At 42.2% G+C, this 23,990-nt stretch overlaps 1 long non-coding RNA gene across 1 annotated transcript; it reads left to right on the plus strand.

Moving 5' to 3' along the window:
* Positions 1 to 2,583: 2,583 nt before the first annotated feature.
* Positions 2,584 to 13,968, plus strand: LOC117668406 (uncharacterized). The gene is made up of 3 exons (XR_004592275.3): positions 2,584 to 3,232; positions 9,760 to 10,043; positions 10,810 to 13,968. It is a non-coding gene; the product is annotated as an uncharacterized LOC117668406 (long non-coding RNA).
* Positions 13,969 to 23,990: the final 10,022 nt, after the last annotated feature.

Below are 23,990 nucleotides of genomic sequence, written 5' to 3' on the forward strand. Positions count from 1 at the left end.
CAGCAATAACTGACAGTTGCTGATGTGCCTATGGACCCCAGCCAAATTGAGGAGGAAACAGAGGCCAGTAACGACGAGGGGGAGACCCTATTGGATGCAAGAGAGAGACGTAGGAGATGTCGTAGAGAACAGCTATTGCCACATCCTAAGAGGTGTGGTCAGGAGACGTAGGGTCACACCCTACAAAGTATAAAAGGGGTGTGACTGGGCTGGAAAGGCGTGATGAACAATTTGTTGGCGTTTTGGATGCAGTGGAGTTACAACTGTTATTTTGGAGTTTTTTGACAAGAGTCTGCATTCCTGCATTAGCCTGCTGGCTGTCTGCCAAGACCTTTGGAACATTGCCTGGTAACTATTGGACTGATGTACGCTTTGGAAGAGAACTATTTATTAAAGGGCCACCTTCAGTCTCTCTACCCTGCATTTGTTACTGCCGAGATATTTGAGCCTCTGCAAGGCCACTCGTGTGAGGGGACAGAACAGATTCCCTGTATTTGCGCTGTTCTTTGCCTGCTAGGATGAATCCATTATTATGGAGCAACCAGATCTTCAAAATGAATGATGGGTCATTTCAATATATTTGGCCCAATTCGATGAGCATGTCAGTGGTGGTATTCAGCCGGTTCTATCTGGTTCAGGAGAACCGGTAGGGGAGACTATGGGATGCTGTATCCATCCGTGCGGACGTCATGACGTCCCATTTTTCCACATTTTTGAGGCTGTGCGCATTTGCGTGCACAATTTTGCGAACTGGTAGGGAAGGTAAATGAATACCACCCCTGGAGCACTTGTCTGGAATGGTATAGGGCAGGGGTCAGCAACTCACAGCTCTGGATCCACATGTGGTTCTTTCACCCCTCTGTTGTGGCTCCCTGTCACCGGTCGACTCCACAATTGATAGGGCTTTCAGTTAGGACAGGTAGAGGAAAAAGAATGCCACGGTAGGAGGAGACTCTATGATGGGGGGGGGAACTAGATTTCTGTTTGGCAGAGGAAAAAGGACACCGTGTTAGGAGGCGACTCTGTGGTGGACGAACCGGACTTCTGGTCAGCTGCGGAATTGTACGGGGGACTTCCGGTTAGGACCTTTGCGGCTCTTTGAGTGTTTAAGGTTGCTGGCTCCTAATATAGGGTTTCCTGCTTGAGCAGGGGGTTGGACTAGAAGACCTCCAAGGTTCAGGGGTGAAATCTACTTACCTTCCTTACTGGTTCAGAAGTGCATGGTTAAAACCAGGAAGTAATGACACCCGGGCAGCGACCACTACCGGATCGCCAAACCACAGGGAAAAATCCCTACCAGATCGGGCGATCCGGTCCGATCTGGGATCATTTCATCCCTGCCAAAGTCCCTTCCAGCTCTATCAATTGATTGATTGATTGTCCTCAGTAGAATGGGAAACTTCTCTACATTCCTCAGGATTCCAACAGGGTTGATTGCCTTTGGGTATGAATCATTTTAATCCATCTGTCATCCCTGACAAGAGGAATCTGTTTACAGAAAGCCTAAACCTAAACAGGAAGCAATCTGGCTATGAGAAATGGATAAATTTACACAGAACATGTACTCAGTTCGTGACAGAGAAATGCAAATCCAGAACCATCTTTTGCTCTGTGAGTCTGTCTAGAATCTGGTTGGTTGTCAAAATGGCCATAACGAGACTCCAGGCCTCCCCAACTGGATTCCGATGTCCATGGCTTTCTGCTAGTAGTTTCCAAGCTATTACCAATAGTCCTTGACTTACAACTGGCCACTTAGGAACAAGGACCCCAAAAAAGGTACTTAGGATCCACAGTCAAAATTTTGATGCACTCTCTCCCTCACGGCCACTGAGAAACTAACATTTATTTTCAGTGTCCAGCAAAAAAAATAAAAAATAAAAGTCCACTACAGACGATCAATTTGCTTAAGGACCGCAAGATAAGCTTAACTACAGCGTTGTTCACTTTATAACCACTGCTTTTGCTTAATGACTGCCACAGTTAAGTTCATAAAATTGGGCGTAGTCACGTAATGACACGCTTAACGGCCAGCACAACTTATAACTGTAATTTCGGGCTCAATTATTATTGTAAGATGAGGAGTACCTGTAACAAGGAATAATTTGATGTTACACCTTGATATTTCTTCAACAGCTTGCTCGGCTTTGCTAGCTGGTCTATTACCCCCACCCACCCCCGCTCCCGAATTTGCCAAAAAGTTAAATATGTAGACAGATGTTTGACATCAAGATCTTAATTGTTTTATCACAAGGACCTGCAGAGATGAGTACTTTGAAAATAATGGACGGGCCATCGGTAGTTCTTTGAAAATAATTCTTCTACGCCTTCCCTCTCCTCTTTCATACTTATTCCCCATGGCCATGACATTCTTCTTTTTTTATTTCTGCATCAAGTTTCTTGCTTTTTTTCCACATCCAGCTTTTACAGCTATTTTTAGAAGTGGTATTTGAGCAGCTCAAACAGATGGCTATAGAGCCTGACACTTGAATCCAAATTGAGGATCTGCTTTCCAAGAGCTACATGTGAAATCTATAATCTTTGGACTTTGGGAGACTAAATGAGCAGCGTGAACTCCCCAAAACTGCTCCTTATTTCATCAGCGCCCAAAACAGATGGTAGGGAATTGCCAGCTAAGATAAATTAGGCAATATTTTTATCATTCCCAGACCATTCTTCTCATACCGGAGCCGATCCAAGTATCCTGCCCCACAAGAAGTTGGAATGGATCCCTGCACCATTCTGGAATGTCTATTATCTATTCTAGAATACCAGGCCAAAATTAGAAACGGGGGTGAGATACTTTGAAGGGTCAATAAATCAGGGCCAAATAGCTCATTCTCCTCTCTTTGAGTAAGGTGACCAGACTTCCCGCTTTTGGCGGGACAGTCCCGCTTTTGAGCAATTTGTCCCGCGTCCCGCGGCGTTTTAAAAAAGTCCCAATTTTTCATTCTGCCTCCTGAGTCCCAGCTGATGGCTAGAGGGAAAAAAACTGTTTAAACTCTTGCCGCGGGGCTTCAAAGGGCCGCCCTACAGCTGATTAGCTCGGCTTCCCCCTCTCAGCTGTTTTGCGGAGGGCCCTTGCTGCTTGCTAAATTGCTCCAGCAGATTTTTTTTTCTCCTTGTGCAAACCAAGCTCAAAAGGAAACTGAAAGTGAAACAGGCTGTTGGCTTGTTTGGTGCAACGTTGGAAAATTAGGCAGCAGAATTCTTTTCTTTTTCCTCACCAAAAAAGGTAGGTACAGACAATGGGAAATTTAGGGCAAAAGAGGAGAGTTCAAGATTTTAAAACACAAAAGGAAAAAAAGCTCTTTTTAACTAGGGAATTGTAATAATTGAGATACTATTGTATACTGTGTTGAAAGCAGAAATGGTTAAGTTGTGGTTTGGAGGAATATATGGGGGAAATTATTTGGTTTATTATTATTGGTAAATATAATTAATTGATTTGTAAGAAATTGGATTGCATGGAAATAATTGGAATATTCATGTTCATATTGATTAATATACAAAAAAGATAGTTATATAACTAATTGATTTATATTAAAATGCTGAATTTGTATTAAACAACTGTATTACATAATTACATAATTAACCAATGTGAGGATGGATATAAAAATAGATGACAATGGGAAGGGATATAATATAGAATAGAAGGGAAAAATTGAATTTGATTAAGATTAGAGATGAGGATGAAGGGTAATATTGTTTTTTTAAAAAAATAGATGAGGAATAAATATGGCAAAAAGGAAATATAGAAATTGTAAATTTAATTGAAATGACTAAACACTGTTTAAATTTGTGAACCAGCCAAATATTCTGTTCAAAGAAAATACATTGCATGTTTGTATGTGTGTTTCTAATTATTGCTATTTATTCATATTTGTTCTCTTTTGTTCTTTAAAGTTTAACAATTCATTCTTTATCTTAATATCTTTATATTTGTTTGGGATTGGCTTTCTTTCTTTTCATCTTTTTTATTGTACAGCAATCTTTCTCCTCAAACCTACCACCTCTCTCTTTTCTTTCCTTCTTACTTTCTCTTCCCCCCACCCTCTTCTTCTCCTCCCTATTTCCTCTTCCTTTCTCCTTCTCCTCCTCTCTTCCTCCCTCTCTTCCCCTCACTCCTACTCTAATTTCCCTTCCCTTCCTTCATCCCTCTCTATTGCTGTATCCTTTTATGCATATGGACTACTCAGAGGGCTGAAAATGTTATTTTTGACTGGTCCTCACACTTTTGACCAGTCCTCGAACTTACGACTGTCCTCACATTTTACATTTTTGCCCTATCTTGTCACCATGGTGAAGAGAAGCAGTTGTGAAATGAGTGACATGGTTGTTAAGAATGCTGCACGGGCATAAATGTGAGGATGGTCATAAGTGTGAGGACCAGTCAAAAGTGTGAGGACCTGTCAGAAATGACTCTTTTCAGCCCTCTGGTTAGTCCTTTTGTGCATATGGACTACTCAGAGGGCTGAAAAAGTTATTTTTGACTGGCCCTTGCACTTTTGACCAGTCCTCGAACTTACGACTGTCCTCACATTTTACTTTTTTGCCCTATCTTGTCACCATGGTGAAGAGAAGCAGTTGTGAAATGAGTGACATGGTTGTTAAGAATGCTGCACGGCCATAAATGTGAAGATGGACATAAGTGTGAGGACCAGTCAAAAGTGCGAGGACCTGTCAGAAATGACTTTTTTCAGCCCTCTGAATAGTCCCTATACATATAGCCATGGCCACCCGGTCACATGACCAGCTAGCCACACCCACCCAGTCACATGACCTCCAAGCCACGCCCACAAAATAAGCCACGCCCACAATGGTGTCCCTCTTTACCAATGTTAAAATCTGGTCACCTTATCTTTGAGCTTTGTTTAGACCGGAGTGGGGAAACCATGGCCCTTTTATGACTTATGGACTTCAACTCCCAGAATTCCTATCAGCCATGCTGGCTCAGGAATTCTGGGAATTGAAGTCTACAAGTCATAAAAGGGCCATGGTGCCCCACCCTGGATTAGACCAACATCATTGTTAGCAACAAGGCCCAACAGAGGCAGCTGCGAATTAGAATCCAATTTTAATTTGTAGCCAGTCAACTCTCTGATTAATGGTTTACAGGATTAATATCTCAAATATTTTAGGAAAATATGCATCGTTTGAAACATCCCTGAAGGAGTTAATACCAAAAAATGTCTGAACTGCTTGGGCCTAAAGGAGAAGCATTCAAAGCTGTTAATGAATAAAACTGTAGTTTTATTTATTTATGATCCCGTCTTTATTATTTTTCTACATAACTCAAGGCGGCGACCAGACCTAATACTCATTCCTCTTCCTATTTTCCCCAGAACAACCCTGTGAGGTAGGTTGGGCTGAGAGAGAGCGGCTGACTTAAAGTCACCCAGCTGGCTTTCATGCCTAAGGCAGGACTAGAACTCACAATCTCCTGATGATTGGCCCAAAGTCACCAGTCAGAACTCATGCCTAAGGTAGGATTAGATCTCCTGGTTTCTACTGTAGCTTGATACCAAACTGAGTCTAGTTTTATCAAATATATAATTTAGATATTTCTAGGGCATTTAAGAATTTGGTATTAGAAAAATAGGGCTAAAATATAAATTTCCTTTGGAGATTTTTCTATCTCCTCCTCCTCTCCAAAAAAATAGGTTGGTTCACTTATAGAAAAAGCTGTCATTGCTCTTCAGTTTCATTTCCTTATTGCCTTTAGCGACATAATCTCTACAGACACAATCAGTGGAGTGGTAGCATAAGGTCCTCCCATTCATTTCTGCCTTCTATGAAGTCAGATTGTGAGTCCATTTACTCAAAATTTCATTTGCGCTCGGTAGCAGCGTTCTCCCCAATGATTTCTTGCAACCTTATCTGGGAGAATTCAACCTAGGCTGTACAGAGCCATGGCGTTATCATCCTTCCCCAAGTGCCAATCTTGGAAAACAGAGACACCAAGCCAGAGAAGAAGTAAATCTTTACACCAGCTAAAATCCCACAGAAATGACCAAGCTGTGAATTTGTTTTCTATATCTAAATTTAAAAATCTGAAAAGATAAATGTACAAGAAATGTCACCCTGATGGAAAGAATGAAATACTTCAAAGAGGAAGCATTTAGCTGTTGGCTCTATAGAAAGTCTCCAGCTGTTGCCTGGGGAAATTGTGGGATCCCATTCCCCAATTCTGAGAACTTTATTAGATCCCATCAAGTTTGAGAATGCTACAATTGGACTTGTGTACTCAGAAAATAGCCATCTTGCAATAGAATGGATAGACAGCCATCCTGACGTATAGCAAGGCAAATCAACACTCCCAGCTATATATCCCACCAAATATTTTCTGAAACTAGAAAGTCAACACAAGGCTCGTCAAAATGAGTCACTTCACATGTCATGTTAAATCTGATTTATTTTAGAATATTAAGAAGAGATCATCAAAATATCTTTGCAATATGCAGCCCTTTTCCGAAGGATATTCTGTAATGGAAATATCCAATGGTTCAGAAGAAAGAACTTTTCTGCTCTTAACCAGTTATAAATATAAATATAGGCTTTGTTCATGTACAGTAGCCCCTAACCCTCTCCCGTTACCAGGGGTGGGTTCTACATTTTTTTACTACTAATAAGCGTGGCTTATTTTGTGGGCGTGGCTTGATGGTCATGTGACAATTCTTTAGGATTTAGCAGAGGTACTGGTCTACCAGGCTTTTAACTGCTTGCAGAGCTGTACCAGTCTACCCATTTATCTTTGCAGGCACCGGTCTACTCATGTATTTTTGCAGGCAGGATTTAGCAGAGGTACTGGTCTACCAGGCTTTTAACTGCTTGCAGAGCTGTACCAGTCTACCCATTTATCTTTGCAGGCACCGGTCTACTCATGTATTTTTGCAGGCACTGGTCTACCCATTTGTTTTTGCAGGCACCGGTCTACTCATTTGTTTTTGGAGGCACCGGTCTACCACCAAACTGCCTTTTATCACTGATCAGCTGTAGGGCGGCCCTTTGAAGCCCCACGGCAAGAGTTAAACAGTTTTTTTCCTTATAGCCCATCAGCTGGGAGGCAGCAATAGATTGGGGGTGGGGCCAAATAAAAGGTAAGAATAACGTGGGGGGTGGGGGGACGGGGGCGGCAGAACCGGTTCGGTGACGTCATATCATCACCGCTACCGGTTCGGGCCAAACCGGGAGGAACCCACCACTGCCCATTACCCTGAAAATTCTTAAAAGATGATTGCAACACCGGTTGGCTGAATGTGTGAAGCTACTGTTTGCTTTCAGACCCTCCAGTTCAATACAGAAAGATGGACACAGGAACTAAGAAAACTCTCAGAAAAATACTGAGAAGCGACTGGATTTACAGGGCTGAGGGATTAATTTGATGCTAGATTGACTAGCTTTAAAAAGGAATTGGACCACTTCAGAGAAATCATGGGGTTCCATGGCTATTAGCCTGGGTAGCAGTGGGACTGTCTCTGAAGACCACCTGCTAGGAGACTGGTGGGCCACCACAGACTCCTGGATTAGCTTCCCCTATTAACTTCGCTTGTCGGAAGTTGTTGGGGTTCACATGGCTCAGGGACCTACAACTGTTGTAAATGCATGCCAGTTGTCAAGTGCCCAAATTTTGATCATGTGACCATGGGGTTATTGTAACTGCAACAGTCATAAGTGCAAGGACCACTTGTAAGCCACTCTTTCCAGCGTGTTGTAACTTCAATCAATCACTAAACAAATGGTTGTAAATTGAGGACTCCCTGTATTTGCTCTGTGCTTCGTCTGCTAGGATGAATCCATTATTATGGAGCAACAGCATCTTCAAAATGAATGTTGGGTAGTTTCGAGGTATCTGGCTAGGCTAGACTAGACTAGACTAACAGAGTTGGAAGGGACCTTGGAGGTCTTCTAGTCCAACCCCCTACTCAAACAGGAAACCCTATACCAGTGATGGCTAACCTTTTTGCCATCGCGTGCCAAAAGTGGGGGGAGTGCGGGGCGGGTCGCACGTGTGTGTGCCCACACGCATAATTCTATGTGCCCCACCCCTGTGCATGTGTGTGTGACCCCCCCTGCGCTTCCCCCGTTTTTGGCACATGATGGCCCGGTGGGCCCGGTAGGCCCATTTTTTGCCTCCCCAGGCTCCAGAGCCTTTCTAGGAGCCTGGGGAGGGTGAAAACGGCCTCCCCCCCCACCCCCGGAGGGCCTCTGGAGGCCGGAAGTGGCCTGTTTGCCGACTTCCAGTTGGCCCAGAAGGCCCGAAAATCAGCTGGCCGGCACACACATGTGCGCCGGAGCTGAGCTTGCATGCCCTCCGATATGGCTCTGCGTACCACCTGTGGCGCGCGTGCCATAGGTTCACCATCAAGGCCCTATTTCAGACAAATGGTTATCCAATCTCTTCTTAAAAACTTCCAGTATTGGAGCATTTACAATGTCTAAGTGTCATAAGTGTGAAAAACGGCCATAAGTCACGTTTTCAGTGCTGTTGTAACTTTGAACAGTCACTAAATGAATTGTTGTAAATTGAGGACTACCTATAGCAAAATCGCATTGTTGTATTTTTGAAAATCGCATTGTTGTATTTTTGTATTTTTTGCCACATTTAGAGGGCAGATTAAATACACATGATGATGTGAAGACTCTGACTCTCTCTCTCTCTCTCTCTCACACACACACATACACACACACACACACTTTGCAGAAATAGACATTCAAGATAGACACTAAAGGCCCTTCATTTTTTTCTCTGAAGAATAGCATGTTAGGAATAGCCTGTAGGCAGGGCAATTCCATATAACATAACCATTTTTCAGAATGCAATTAAATTCTGACCCAAGGGGAAATTCTTTTTAATGGGATGTATTTTTACAAATTCAAAGCAATCGCTCCTTTTGCTCCATGGGTTCCTTATGTAAGGCCCATTGCCTTGAGATTTGGGTCAGCAGAAAATGCCTTCCCTTCTGCGTACACACCAAACTGTAAAATCCCCACCTGCAACCCCACGGCCCACCATTTTCCCTTCATCTCGTGCGGGATCTACTAGCGCCTCTACATTTATTTAAAACATGCATGAGATGTATTTTCTGCTTGATGTGAATGCTCGGCTTAATGTAGTGCTTAGAATTAAGAGCCAGCAATAATGCATTTTTGCAAATTCTTTCCAAAATCCCATGATTAAGCTATAACCTAAATTGACAGAGATATCCCCTTCATCAGAAAAAGACGATGTTCACAAAACATGCCATAACATAGAAGCAGTCATCCATATTTTAGCCTAGCGCATGGGTTCCTCAAATTCTTGACACTGTGACATCTTAAGAGGTAGGTAGTCCTCAGGTTATGACTGCAGTTGGAATTGGGATTGCCGTCACCAAGCGATGCAGTTATAAAGCATAACTTCAGTGGCTGCATTGAATAGCAATGGAAATCTAACCAGTCCTGGTTGTTGTTGTAACTCCAGATGTGTGAGTTGTTACATGGGACATGGAAAGAATCCTAGGTAAAGAGTGTGGGAATGCCATAAACGGGTGGGGGAATTAGGGTTAGGGTTAGGACGTGGGTGAGAGCTCCAGAAGGCCAGAGAAAAAGAATGCTGTGTGTGTGTGTGTGTGTGTGTGTGTGTGTGTGTGTGAGTGTGAGTGTGAGTGCAGGGGGTCAAGTAAAGGTTTGAGCAGACGTCTCCAGCACTGCATGTCAGGGAATGTATAAATCTGTAGTTCTGGGAATGATTGCATAGGTGTTCCATTTATATTTCTGCAGATGTTAATGTTTTGGCTTGGGGGCACTCAAAACAGTAAAGCATAGAACAGGAAGTCGGATCAGCCAATCAGCATGCAGGATGCGCACCTCTGCACAGTTGGGATTTGAAAGATGTGCACATCGGCCCACCTGCAGCCATCGGCAACCTTCACTTACTCATCAATCCCTTTGCAGTGTAGGTATGCACCAATGGCTACGGACAGTTGCAGTCAACTCTAAATCAGCATTAAGAGAGCACAGCGTGCAAGCGTGCAAGTGCAGGAAGGCCAGGAAAAAGAGTGTAGGTAAGTGCAAGTAAAGTGGGGAAAGAAAATCACAGTGCGTACGAGTGAAGAAAGGCTGCGGATGGGGGAAGACTTACTTGAGCAACTTATGACCTTTCCTGATGGCTTCCCCAATGACTTTGCTCTTGGGAAATCGGCAGGGAAGCTCACAAATGGCAATGACATAACCCTAAGACGCTAAAAACCGGTTGTAAGTGTGAGCTGGTTGCCAAGGGCTTGACTTTTGTGCACATGACCGAGCTGATGCTGTGACAGCTGGGAACTTTGAGAACCAATCATAAGTCCCTTCATTCAGGACTGCCATAACTTCAATGGTTGCGGCCTTTGCCGTACCTCGAGGACTACCCGTCACGAATTCGTGAGATTGCTGTTGATGATGTGGATGGTGAAGAGTTGCTGAAAGAATTTAACTTCTTCCAGTTGTGTGGAATTTTCTGCTCTAGTTAATTCTGCATTCCAGCCTCTGTGTAGAAATCATCATCAGGCCTGCATGTGCAAAGCTGAAGCTCGGCCAAGATTTGGTCCATGATCTGCTTGGACAAGCCAGCTGCCTGTTCTAAATTCTTGGCAAACATTTCAATTGTCACTGGAGAAATTTCTGTCCAGGGTGGGTTTACGTGCACTTCTGAGGGGGTTTTGTGGTTTTTTTTTTTTTGGTTTTTTTTTGCTGATTTTGCTTGCCCTCCTCCCAGTCTAATGCCTTATTTTCTTCTCTTTTATTTTCTCCTTGTTTTCTTCACTTTTATTTTCTCTCCTACACTACTAGAGCAACAACTAAGGGACATGGATTACCAATGATCACCACTCCTAGTCTCGTGGACAGTGAATATACAGAAAGTCCTCAACTGATGACCCTAATAAAACCTGCCTTTTACAGTCATAATTTGCAATGGTCATAAAGCAGGTCACTCACATGACCAACCCAATTTTATAACCTTTTTTTTTTTTGTATGGTCTTTAAGCAATTGTTAAGCAAATACCATGGTTTTTAAGTGACTCCATTGTTCACTATGGGGTGTTTTTGCAAAAAACAACAACCGAGAAGTAAATGCCAGTTTTCTGTATAAATGTTGTAAATTGCAGTTGCATGATTGCGGGATGCTGCAAAAGGCTTTAAATGGGCCAAAATGATTTAATTTGATTTTATCTGGTTTTTAAATTTTTTGTATCTATGTATTTTATTGTTTGGCTGTTCACCGCCCTGAGTCCTTCAGGAGTAGGGCGGTATACAAATCAAATAAACTAAACTAAACTAAACTAAATGTGGGCTAAGCACCAAGGGACCAAAATGTGGTCATATGACCACGGGAGAGGATGGCCATTGGAACTTCGGAAAGATTGTGTCTTTTGAGATGGGGGTCTGTTGCAACTCTGCATGGTTGGTACCAGTGGTGGGTTTCACATTATGTTACTACCGGTTTGCCACTCGTGTACCCGGTTCATGCGTGCATGCCTTCCACCTCAAAAACGTGCCTAAATAGGATGGCGTAGAGTCGGGGCGGGGGGTGGGCCCAACCATGATTTCTGCTACCGGTTCGGGTAAACGGGTCCAAACCAGCTGAGTACCACCTGATAACAGTGACACCTAAAGTAGTATTTATCAACCTTAGCTACCTGAAGACTGACTTCAACTCCCAGCATTCCTCAGCCAGCTTGCTAAAGCAGTTAAAGTAGGAGAAGGGCAGGCGGAGCTGGGGGCTGGAGTTAAACGTGTCATCAATGTAGAGTCCTTATGTTGCCTCAAACAATTCAAGTCCAACTGCCCTTGAATCCGTGGACTTATTTAGCAGCAATTTAGTACTGTTAGTTGATTAGATTCTTGTGTATAGGCTTGAATGAATCTTCTGATCCTTTGTGCCTGACACTATCAGATTGTTATCATCAGCCTTTGCAAGGTAGAACAGGAACATGTCTCCAGTTTTACCTGGGCATGCCCCCAAAATATTCGAAACTCCTAACATTTCGTGCAACCTCCTGGGATATGTTCCACAATTTGAGAACTCCTGCAAAGCCAACCTGGGTTAGCAAATGGGTCAGTGAGTTGTGCTAATGCAGGGCAGAACAACTGTGATTTTTTTTCAGCAAATGCCTCTTGCAGATCTCTCTCTGTCAATCACTGATCCACCACTGAAGCTACTTTTTACATGCATCAATTATACTTGTGGCTTTATCCATTGGAGTTGGTCCTATGGGAAATCATGAATCCTCAGAATGATTGGACAGTTTTTTGTCTGAAATGTTATAGGGCAGTGATGGCTAATCTTTTTGCCATCGCGTGCCAGGAAGGGGGGGGGCGGGGGAGGTTCACATGCGTGTGTGCCCACACCCATAATTCTATGTGCCCCATCCCAAGCATGCGACCCCCGCTCCTGGCACATGATGGTCCAGTAGCCCCGTTTTTCTTTCTTACCTGGCTCCAGATCCTCTATATGCATCTGGGGAGGGCAAAAACAGCTTTCCCCACTCTCTCGGGAGGTCCTCCGGAGGCCCGAAAGGGCCCGTTTTCCACATTTCAATTAGACAGGAAGTGACTTTTTTGCTGTCCCCAGCCTCCAGAGTCTCCTAGAGAGGCTGAGAGCTGAGCTAGCGTGCCAGGCGATATGGTTCCACGTGCCACCTGTGGCACGCTTGCCATAGGTTCGCCATCATGGTTATAGGGTCTCCTGCTTGAGCAGGGATTTGGACTAGAAGACTTCCAAGGTTCCTTCCAACTGTGTTATTCTGTTAAAACAATGGGAATTTGAATTATTCTTCAATAAACCTTGTGGTCTGTGCACACATGGACAATCAGATTCTTAGCCCACCAGAAGACTCTTTATATTAAATAAGGTTGCTGGTGTTTGCAATAAAGGATCCTATCTAGTGTCCAGTGAGAAGGCTAAATTCCAGAGAAAGAATTATTGCTGACACACGGGGATTTTTCTGTAGTAACCAACTTCCTCTCCATTAATATTCAGCAGGCAATGTCTTCTGTCCCTCTAGAAATGTTCTTTTGGAATTTTTAAAAAAGTGATGGAATTTTAAACATATTTACCAGAGCAATTTTCTGAGGCTCAGCCATTTGATGACGTGTGGACTTCAACTTCCAGAATTCTCAAACCAACAAGGCTGGCTGGGGAATTCTGAGTACTGGAGTCCACACATTTTCAAAGAGCCTTGGTGGTGCAGCGGACTAAAGTGCACTTAGCTGCCAGCTACCTGCAATTACTGCGAGTTCAAATCTCACCAGGCTCAAGGTTGACTCAGCCTTCCATCCTTTCAAGGTAGGTAAAATGAGGACCCGCATTGTGGGGGCAATAAGCTGACTTTGTATAAAAAAGAACACCGCTTAGGGGGGGCCAAAAGCCCTACTAAGCAGGTATATACAAAAGTATGAAGGCTATTGCTTAACGCATTGTAAGCTGCCCTGAGTCTCCGGAGAAGGGCGGCATATAAATCGAACCAATAAATAAATAAATAAATAAATAAAATAAATGGCTACGCTTGAAAAACACTGCCCTAGGGAACTGGCCCTATGGAATGCAGTGGGATGATTTCCCCCCCTTTTTCTGATAGTTATATGAGAGGTCTTCGAAGAATGCCAGAGCTCTAGGCAAGATTGGGAAGTTGAAATAAACATCCTGGAAAAAGAAGGAAATGGTAAATAAGCAAACAGCATGGTTGCGTGCAGCAAAATACCAGGACTCAAGGCTGATTTAAAAGTCATTTTTACTTTTTTTTAATAGCCATAAGATTACACAACAGATTTGCCTATTACAGTGTTCTGCTGAATTAGTCTGCTGTTCCTGTTGTTAATTTATCTTCAGCTTTGATGGATTTTATTGTCATGTATGAGCTGCACAGGACTATTTCAAGATAATTTACTGCGTGAGGCAAAAAAGCCATTCAAATTGACACACGTGTTCAAATAAACGTATTGAATGTTCCCTTTCAAATCTATTTTCTGCATTAGCCTTTGGATTTTAGTTAAGACATTTACTGCAACATTCTGTGACTTTTATTTACATTTTTAAAATTACATTAAACTGTTTCGCAAAAAAAAAGAAAAAAAGGGGGGGTACACACAACAGTTAGCAAAACCATGCATCTCAACATTTATAGGTGTAACCATCTAAAAGTAAAAGGGAAAAAATGTCCTGGGAAATTATAAGCAAAGAAACTTCCCCAAATTTTATCATATTGCTCAAAAGTCTTCTTGCCCTCATTTTCTTTTTCTTTTTTAAAATTCAATTTGACCAACCATATTTCTCAACAACCCATTGCTGCATTTGATTAGAAGATCTCCAAGTTCCCTTTCAACTCTGTTTTTCTGTTTATCTGTTAATATTATGGAAGGTTAGTTGCTGGATGCACTATTTTTTTTCTCCTTCCAGTGTAGCATGATAATTCATTTAACCAGCCTACATAGCCCCAAATCTGATATGTTTGAAGTTTTGATAAATTCTGAATACTGGAGACAGAGCCATCAAGAACGTATGCAAAACTCAATGATTGATCCAGTCATACGAACCAAACCCCAAATGGGACAATAATAAAACAAATCAATTTCTATGTTCCACATTCTGGAAAGATGCACACACTTTTATCTTCTGAAACATTTGGCTGCGAGATCCTAACAAGATTCACCTACAAACATCTGCAAAGGAAAAATGTACTTGGATAGAAACAGATGAATGTTAGATCTGCATCAGTAAGGAGACCTCAAGGTGTACAAGAATCAAAAACTGTTAAGTAGTTAACAAGATCAATTAAAGATACAAAAAAAACCCCCTTCTTTAGACTGTTGGAACCAAGAGAGCTTCGGACAGTAGAAAACATGGAATGGATTTTGATATAAAAATGCTCCTTTATATGAAGGAGGTCTCTATTTATAATCCATGTCCTCCTCTTATCCGCCTACAAGCCTATATTATACTTTGGGCTGTTGGTTCTCGGAGCTGTAATGAAAAATTAAATGAATCAAGGCCAATTAGTAGACTTTACTCTGATTCAGCAGAGAACCTCCAGAACGCTTGTGCCATCTTTCAATGCTTAACAACTGTGAAATAATCTACATAGTTGATATCAAAACTTGTTTGGACTGAAGGATTAATAATGCTTGACAAACCGGGGCTGAGACTGACCTGCTGAGACAGCAATTGAAGACAAATAAAACAGAGCTTGGGATGGATACAGAAAATTAAGCTTCACTCTGTCAGGCCTCGTGGCTCATTAATGCAGGCCGTGAATCGAGGAATTGCATGTTATTTTAATATTTTATCGTGAGCCGGAGGTGTAGGGAAGAGAGGCTGGGGAAAAAAAGCTTGCACAAAAACTAATCTGCCTAGGAAATCAGTGCCACTGGCTAGAGTAAAGCCTGCACGTACAATACGAGTGGCTGTTTAAACGGTTGACACAAACACTTCCCAGCTCAAGCTTCATTCCTCTGCAAGATCTAACTAATTAGTACAACAAAGCAAGGAGTTTATTTAGGGGAGATGCCGGCTTTGATTGAGCAAGATCTTCACTTTGCAGGTTTGTTATAAATTGCCGGCGTTAACGTTTCCAAATACAGGAAGTCCTCCACTTACAACAGTTCATTTAGTGACAGTTCGAAGTTACGATGGCACTGAAAAAAGCAGCTTACATACATTTTTCACACTTATGACCATTGAAGCATCTCCCCCACCCCCCCACCCCACGGTCACATGTTCAAAATTCAGACGCTTGGCAACTGACTCGTATTTATGACGGTTGCAGTGTCCTGGAGTCACGTGATCAGCTTTTGCGACCTTCTGACAAGGAAAGTCAATGGGGAAGCCAGATTAATTTAACAACCGTGTTACTAATTTAACAACCGCAGTGATTCACTTAAAAACATGCGTCAAGAAAGGTTGTAAGATCTCACTTAACAACTGTCTCACTTAGCAGCAGAAATTTTGGGCTCAATTGTGGTCGTCAGTCGAGGACTCCCTGCGTGCAATCCTTCCACCAGATACAATTTGTTTGGGTTACACACCTTAATTGAATCAAATGCTACCACTGTTTTTAGAATGCATGTTATGTTGCTGTATGCTACCCACTCGGATCTTCAAAGAGGATTGCAAAAATAACCAATTGCTCAGGCGGTAATTTATAAAAATTTCCTTGCACCACGATTGATGAAAAGGCCTCAAACAGATTTCTGCAACGGAGACCCCTTCCCTACCTCCAGAATCTTCCGCTGTTGCTAAAACAACTCCCCCCCATGCTTTATAAAACCTGATTCCTATGCTGCAATCCTACGTACCAACCGAGAGAGAGAGATGGAATTATTTATGCTTAGGGAATCAAAGCTTTTCAACTGACAGGATGAAAATTTTTAAAATGTACTTAAGTTAAAATGTGCTTCGTTCCTAATAGGGAAGAACCTTTCTCAGCTAAATCGGTCCTCACCTATTTTTGTGACTCCTGAGATATGCCCAGCGAACAGACTCATCTTCCCACTGATCCTAATTCTACTGTACATACTGAAATTGGTAGGATGAAAGCACCCCAGGGCTGGTAAAGACTACTTTTGATTTCCTAAGCGTGATCCAGGGCATGCAGTCTTATTTATTTATTTTTCTGCTGGTGCTACATATTGCACATTATTCCTTATCTATTCCCCTCCCATCTGAAATTGGTTTGCAATAATCTTAGCCAACTTCCTTTGCTGGCTGGCTCGAATTTCTGTTCTTTTCCTTTCTCTAATTCTCAGGAGTTTAGTTAAGAGCATATTATGGTATAGTTCAGAGAGATCCAGATCCTAAGGGAATCTGAGAAAGATAAAAAGAAAACTTATTTTAAAACTGAGGAAATAATAATGGTTCTTTTTATTCCCTAAAAGAAAAAACAAGTCTGTACCATATACAGTCCTCGAATTACGACAGCAGTTGAGCCTAAAGTTATGGTTGCTAAGTGAGACAGATAAGTGAGTTTAGACCTGTTTTGTTACAGCTGTTAAGCGAATCCCTGCAGTTGTTAAATTGGTTACTACTGTTAATTGAATCTGGCCTCCCCATTGGCTTTGCTCGTCAGAAGGTCGCAAAGTGTGATCATGTGACCCTGGGACACTGCAACCGTCATAAATGAGTCAGTTGCGAAGCATCTGAATTTTGATTACGTGACCATGGAGATGCTGTGGGAGTCGTAAACAGGAAAAACAGCCCTACACTGCTTTTCTTTAGTGCTGTTGTAAATTTCAATAGTCACTAACTCAGGGGTGTCAAACTCAAGGCCCGTGGGCCACATCTGGCCCACGAGGTGCTTAGATCTGGCCCGCGGGGCCACCTTGGAAACAATGAAGGACTGGCCCACGGTGCTTCTGCCAGCGAAAATGGAGCTCAGGAGGGCCGCAGGAGGCCGTCGCAGCTGAAAACGGAGCTCAGGAGCCCGTTTTTGCTGTCAGAGTGCTCGGGCCACCACAGGCGCCCCCCACAGAAATGACGTTGAGCTGGTCATGCCCATCCTAGCCACACCCACCCCAGCCCCCTGAGGTCAAACACAACCCTGAGGCGGCCCTCAATGAAATGGAGTTTGACACCCCTGCACTAAACGAACTGTTGTTAAGTTGAGGAATACCCGTACAAGACTCCCCCAGGCAATCGTGGTTTATAACCATGGCAGAAAAAGTCATAACAGCTGCCATGTCTCCTTTAACAACCACCTTATTAGCAATGGAAATTCCAGTCCCAATGGTAGTCATATGATATATATATATATATATCTCGCAAGCTTCGTTTCTATCTCTGGGACCCACATTTAGGTACTGTTTCAGGTATTTGTTTATTTATGAACATTTGTATGGCCGCCCACTAGAGTCACTAGGCAAGCCATCTAGTGACTCCAGGCAATTTACAAAAATAAAAAACCAATGTAACAAATAAACAATAAATGCTCCACCTGCTAGAGTAGGGATTTTCTAATTTTCTCAGCCCACAGAATCTGTCAGTTAAAAATAAATTGCTATAATCCGTGACAAAGAAATAAAGCGTTAATGATAGAAAATTGGCTGTGAACCTGTAACTTTTTTTTAACGCTTAATCTCTCAAGGAAATCCATCAAGGTCTTATGGAACCCTAGAATCCCTGGAACGCAGTTTGAAAAACTTTCTTCCAGACGGTGCCTTGCAAAATCCAATGGAATTTATTCCTAAATAAAAATGTGACTAAAGTTTGCAAATGGCTTCGCCAATTTGAACGACTTTATTCTTCGTGGCCTATTCTTTGGGCCTATACAGACCCCAAAAATACCAGCTTCAGTTCAAATTAATATTCGCACTAGGGAGACTGCATTATTTGCAATAATTTTTACATCTCCCTCCGCGAAGCCCATTTTGATGTCTTCGCAGGAAAGAACGCTTTCCTTGCTATTTAATACCTTCACCGTGGGATGCTGCACCTTTAAATAAACTGCTACAAGCCAAGAATGCAAGAAAGTTCATGCAAGGGTCAGGGCAGCTCATCTCTGCTTGAAAAACCTGGTTATTTATTAATCATATTTAAAATTTAATGTCAGAGACAGCTTCCCTCCTGGGTAAGCCTTATTACTGCTGGATCCTTGTTTTTAAGGCTTCTGACAGTTCTAGCTGCTGGTGTGTTTTGCAGAACTTTTGCTTGGATGTAGAGATCAGGGGTTATTCTAGAGGGTCTGTTATATACCTTTATGGACTCCTACATAGACTGAGAGCCAGCATCATGCAGCAGGTACAGTACAGGTAATCCTCAAATTACAACAGTTCATTTAGTAACTGTTCGAAGTTACAACGGCACTGAAAAAAGTGACTTCTGACTGTTTTTCAAACTTACATCTCTTGTAGTAACCCCATGGTCGAAATTCAGATGCTTAACAACTGGCTCCTATTTATGATAGTTGCAGTGTCCTGACATCATGTGATCTTCTTTTGACACCTTTTGACAAGCAAAGTCAACGGGGAAGCCAAGTTCACTTAACAACCATATTACTAACATAACAACTGCAATGATTCACCTACCAACTGTGGCAAGAAAGGTTGTAAATTGGGACAAAACTCACTTAACAAATGTCTCACTTAGCAATAGAAATTTTGGGCTCAATTGCGGTCGTAAGTTGAGGACTACCTGTAACATATCTGCTGGCTCAGTTGGTCTCACTGTAAAATTGGCCTCACTTTAAAAGTCACAGCCCACTTCCCTTGTAGACTTCTGCATCTCACTCATCAGTTTTATGGGAAAAAGCAGGTGGGACCCAGTGGTGGGTTGCCCCCGGTTCTTGTGAACCGGTAGTAAAACCGGGGGTGAGGCTCCGCCCACCCATCCGGATATTGTCATAAACAATCTGCGCATGCACAGAACACTCATGCGTGCGTGAGCGAAGCGATTGTGCACGCGCAATCCCGTTGTGAAGCGGTAGTAAAGGTAAGTAGAACCCTCTCCTGATGGGACAGGATAACTTTGCAAGTCCTTTTTTAATTTATCAGACGCCTCTGTCAACCCTGAAGTGAACCTGGCTGAGGCCATCTTGGAGGCTTCAGGGTTACCACACAACAGAGGGAGTGGGGAAATAGTTAGGCGGGTTTGATAGCCAAAACAATAAAGTTTTCCTGTGGGAACCAAGGACATTCTCACAGGTGGCTGGCCAGAGGAGGAGCAAAGTAACCAAGCAACCGGCCAGCAACTGGATTGGACAGTGTGACCAGTGATTTGGGGGGAAGGGGAAACTTTTACTTTTAGTTAGGTGAAAGCTGCGGGAACTTTAGAGTTGGCTTTCATCAGTTGTGCCAATATGACGTATCCAATAAATTGTTCTTTGAGGAACTTGCCTGCCTCAGAGTTCTCCTTTCTATGGGTACATTACTTTGAACGCTGACAGCCTTCATGAGTCTATTCAGTGTTTCTCAAATAGGCGGACTTCAAACTCCCAGAATTCCCTGATGATGATGTTAATGATTATATCCATTCAGATATCCGACTCTTAGTGATTCTATGGGCGAGGTCTCTCCCACATCTTTTAATCTTGCACTACTTCTTTGAGTTGTTCTATGCTCTGGCTAGTGTCAGCTTTGATGGTGTCCAGCCACCGTGTTCTTTAACATGTTTCCTTTCACCACTAACTCTTCCAAGCATGGATGCTTTCTCCAGGGAAGAATTCCGTAGTCAGCATGAAATAAAGTTCACAGGTCTTAAAGTTAGGGAGTTTGAGAGATGCTGATGAGGGCTGAAGTCACAGTTCCCTGTAGGAGATGACCAGGCTGAGCCTGAGGGAAGGGTCAAATACGCCATCAGTCATGAGTTCCTTTGCGCCCACAAGAATCAAAGTGTAGCCCACCTTGAATTCCTTCTTAACTCCCGCTTATGTCCTTTGACTGTTAGTAGTTCAGATTCTTTTAGAGAGCTTAAGCTTGGAATAAATCTTTACACCCATGTGAACTGTCTGGTTCTCTGGATTTCCCCGATGTTTGACACTCCCTACTTTTAACCAAATCTTGCCCCTCACTGCAAGAAATAGGCTGCCAACTTTGCGTAACTTTTCATAGCCTGATTCTTTACCCTCCAATAATTGGACAGCAACTCCCATCATTCAATATAGGACGATGGGCTGCAATTACCCTCAGGTAATAAAGGTAGTCCTTGACTAACAACTGATTGCTTAACAACCATTCAAAGTTGCGATGCATCCAAAAAAGGTATTTATGACCCAGTTTTGAAGTTCTGACAGCTGGGCCCCCCTATAGGCATTTGAGTACATTTGGGACATTCAGCAACAGGCCCATGTTTATGGTAGTTTGCGATGTCCAAGTCACATGACTGCAATTTTCAACTTTGAGGTCTTTGGTGTAAAGCTTGGTTGTTTTCTTGCAGACGTTTCATTACCCAAACTAGATAACTTCATCAGTGCTAGAAGAGAGTGGGGTTGGCTCTCTCTTCTCCTTTATCAATTTACGTCTTTTCCCCTCAGAAATGAGTATTTACAAGGGGTCCTTGGTGCTCTCTGAACTTGGTTGTTTACTTGCAGTTCATTTCTGTTACAGTTTCATTACTAGACATTTAGACACTTAAAGAAATTTCATTGCTAGTACCGATGATATTACCTAGTTTGGGTAATGAAAAAACAAACAACCAAGCCAGCACCAAAGACCCTAACCCTAACCCTAACCCTATCCTGAACTACAAATATTCTCCATTATGGGTATTTGCTTTTGTCTCCAGCAATACAATCCCATTCTGGACAATAGGTTTTTTAACCATCATGGTGATTTGTTTAACAACAGCTGCAAAAAAAGTCACAAAATTAGGTTGGTCATGTGATGACCCACTTAAGTGGCATAATATACAACCATAATTCTGAGCTCAATTACAGCCATAAGTCAAGTACTACCTGTACCGTTGACTGTCTCACAGGTCGGTTGTAAGTCATTGCGATGACATATGGAAATAGTTCCAGTGCAATTGAATCCCATACATTTACATTCCAATGTACAGTTCTGACTCTAAATCTAATTAAAGTGCTGCCTTTTAAATTGGTGCGGCAATGAATTAATACATGAATTGCTCTACTTTAGATTTCCAGATGAATGAGACTTGAGTATCGTTTCAGTTGCATGAATTTCAGTTAAATACCTCTCAATTTACACAAAAATCCCTTAGTCAGGAAGTGAGGATGACCATCAAGCTTTCCTTCAACGTCCATTTTGCGCCATCTACTGGTCTGTAGGCCATCAAATAAGCATTATATTTCCTCAGTCCAATGTCACATCTGAATCCTGATCAATTGTACTTTTAAACGTGTATATAAACATCTATAATAATCTGCTTAGTTGCAGAAAGACGGCATAAATCAGATGAGTTGAAGTTGTTTGGAGACACAAGAATGTAATTTTTCTCCAGATTCAATCAACAGTCCTTTCATTTGGCAACAGTTAGGTCAAGGTTGGGGAACCTGTGACTTGCCTGATGAAGAATAATAATGAAGCATATACAACTGATAATTGAGGGACATTAGAAATTACAGCCTAGTAGCAATGCCATACAATGTATTGAGGCCACAGATGCTATTTTGATCTCACGAGATATACTTTTGAAATGCCACTTAGTTAATAAAAACCAGTTTTATCCAAGGCATGAAAAAAAGGAATACAGATTATTATTAACATAAACAGGGAAATCAAAGCTAGGAGAGGTCAAAAGAGCTAGACATGCAAAATAACACAAAGCATTTACAGCCATCTAATTGCAGCCCCTCAGTGATATGCCTAGATTCCCATTCAGTCATGGGTAAGATCAGTGGTGAAACGTAAAATTTGTTACTACCGGTTCTGTGGGCGTGGCTTGGTGGGGGGGGTAATGTGACTGGGTGGGCGTGGCCAACTTTTTTTTTAAAAAACTCTTAAAACTATTTTTTCTACAACCTCTTTGGCCGAAGAGGTTGTAAAAAAAAATGCTTTTAAAAGCCTCTGACGATCAGGCAACTCAGCTGGGATCGTCAGAGGCTTTTAAAAGCATTTTTTTCTACAACTTCTTCGGCTGAAGAGGTTGTAGAAAAAATGCTTTTAAAAGCCTCTGATGATCCCAGCTGAGCCGCGCGATCATCAAAGGCTTTTTTTTTTTACTTTTAAAAGCACTTTTTCGTCGGAAGAGGTTGTAGAAAAAATGCTTAAAAAAAAAAAGCCTCTGATGATTGCGCAGCTCAGCTGGGCATGGCGGGGGGGAGGGATTTTTGCTACTGGTTCTCCGAACCACCTGCTGTTATCGCTACCGGATTGGGTGATCCGGTCTGAACCGGGAGCATTTCACCCCTGGATAAGATGGTACCAAGAAGTAAATGATGACATCACAATGCAAGGTTCTCTTCTTGGATCTGTCTGATTGTGACATCATATGTATGTAAGGTTTACAGCTTGCATCATAGCACCTGTTTCACCTGACAAATTCTTCAGACTCTGTGGGCATGGATGATTTAACTCTTCTTAAGGCAATTTTTTTGTCAAACTTGACAACTTCAGTATGTGTGAATTCCATGGAATCATGGGAGTCAAAATTCACACACCTTAAATCCTTAGTGTTCTCTGAGTTTGATTGTTTTATTTTAGACATTTCATTACCAGAGTAGGTAACATCATCAGTGTATTTTCATTACCTAATGAAAATTACCTAATGCTAATGAAACACCTGCAAGAAAACAATCAAGCTCAGAGAGCACCAAGGTCCTCTCATTTTAACCTGAGCTACAAATATCCTCCTCTATCGATAACACATCTTAAAGTTGACAAGCTTGAAAATAAGGATTAAGTGAGTGATTCTACCTCTACCAGACATTCTGTGAGTTATCCATCCACAATCCCATCATGCTACTTTAATATATTTTAAGTTCCACTCGCATGCAGGTATTTAACCAGATTCATCATATAGGTATCCTCTGACATACGATCACAATTGAGCCCCTAATTTTTTATACTAAGCAAGGTGAATTTTGCTCTACTGTATGACCTTTTTTTTGCCATTGTTAACTGAATTATCCAGTCATTAAGTAAATGTGGCTTCTCCCATTGTCTTTGTTTGCCGGAAGCTGGCTGGGTAGGTTATAAATGGTGATCAACATAGACATGGGAAAGTGCAACTGTCATAAATACATGTCAGTTGCCAAGAGCCCAAATTTTGATTACATTACTATGGGGATGCTACAATGGTCATTAAGTGTGAAAAAAGGCCACAAGTCACTTTTTTCAGTGTGGCTATAACTTTGAAATGGTCACTAAATGTATGGTTGGAAGTCAAGGACTATCTGTAGTCCCTTCCTTGTTAGATGGACTGTCAGATATCCTGACTGGAAGTCATTTCTCTTGGCATAGTGCTTAAGAGGCCTTGATGAACTCTTTACACTGAAACAAATTGGACTGGTTTCTGGCTCGTGTTTAGTGGCATCTCCCAGCAACAAATTACAAAGTGACATTTATGCAGCCCTAGTTTGTAG

This window comes from Pantherophis guttatus, chromosome 3 (assembly GCF_059756535.1).
Source record: "Pantherophis guttatus breed Tessera chromosome 3, ASM5975653v1, whole genome shotgun sequence".
Classification (NCBI taxonomy): Eukaryota; Metazoa; Chordata; class Lepidosauria; order Squamata; family Colubridae; genus Pantherophis; species Pantherophis guttatus.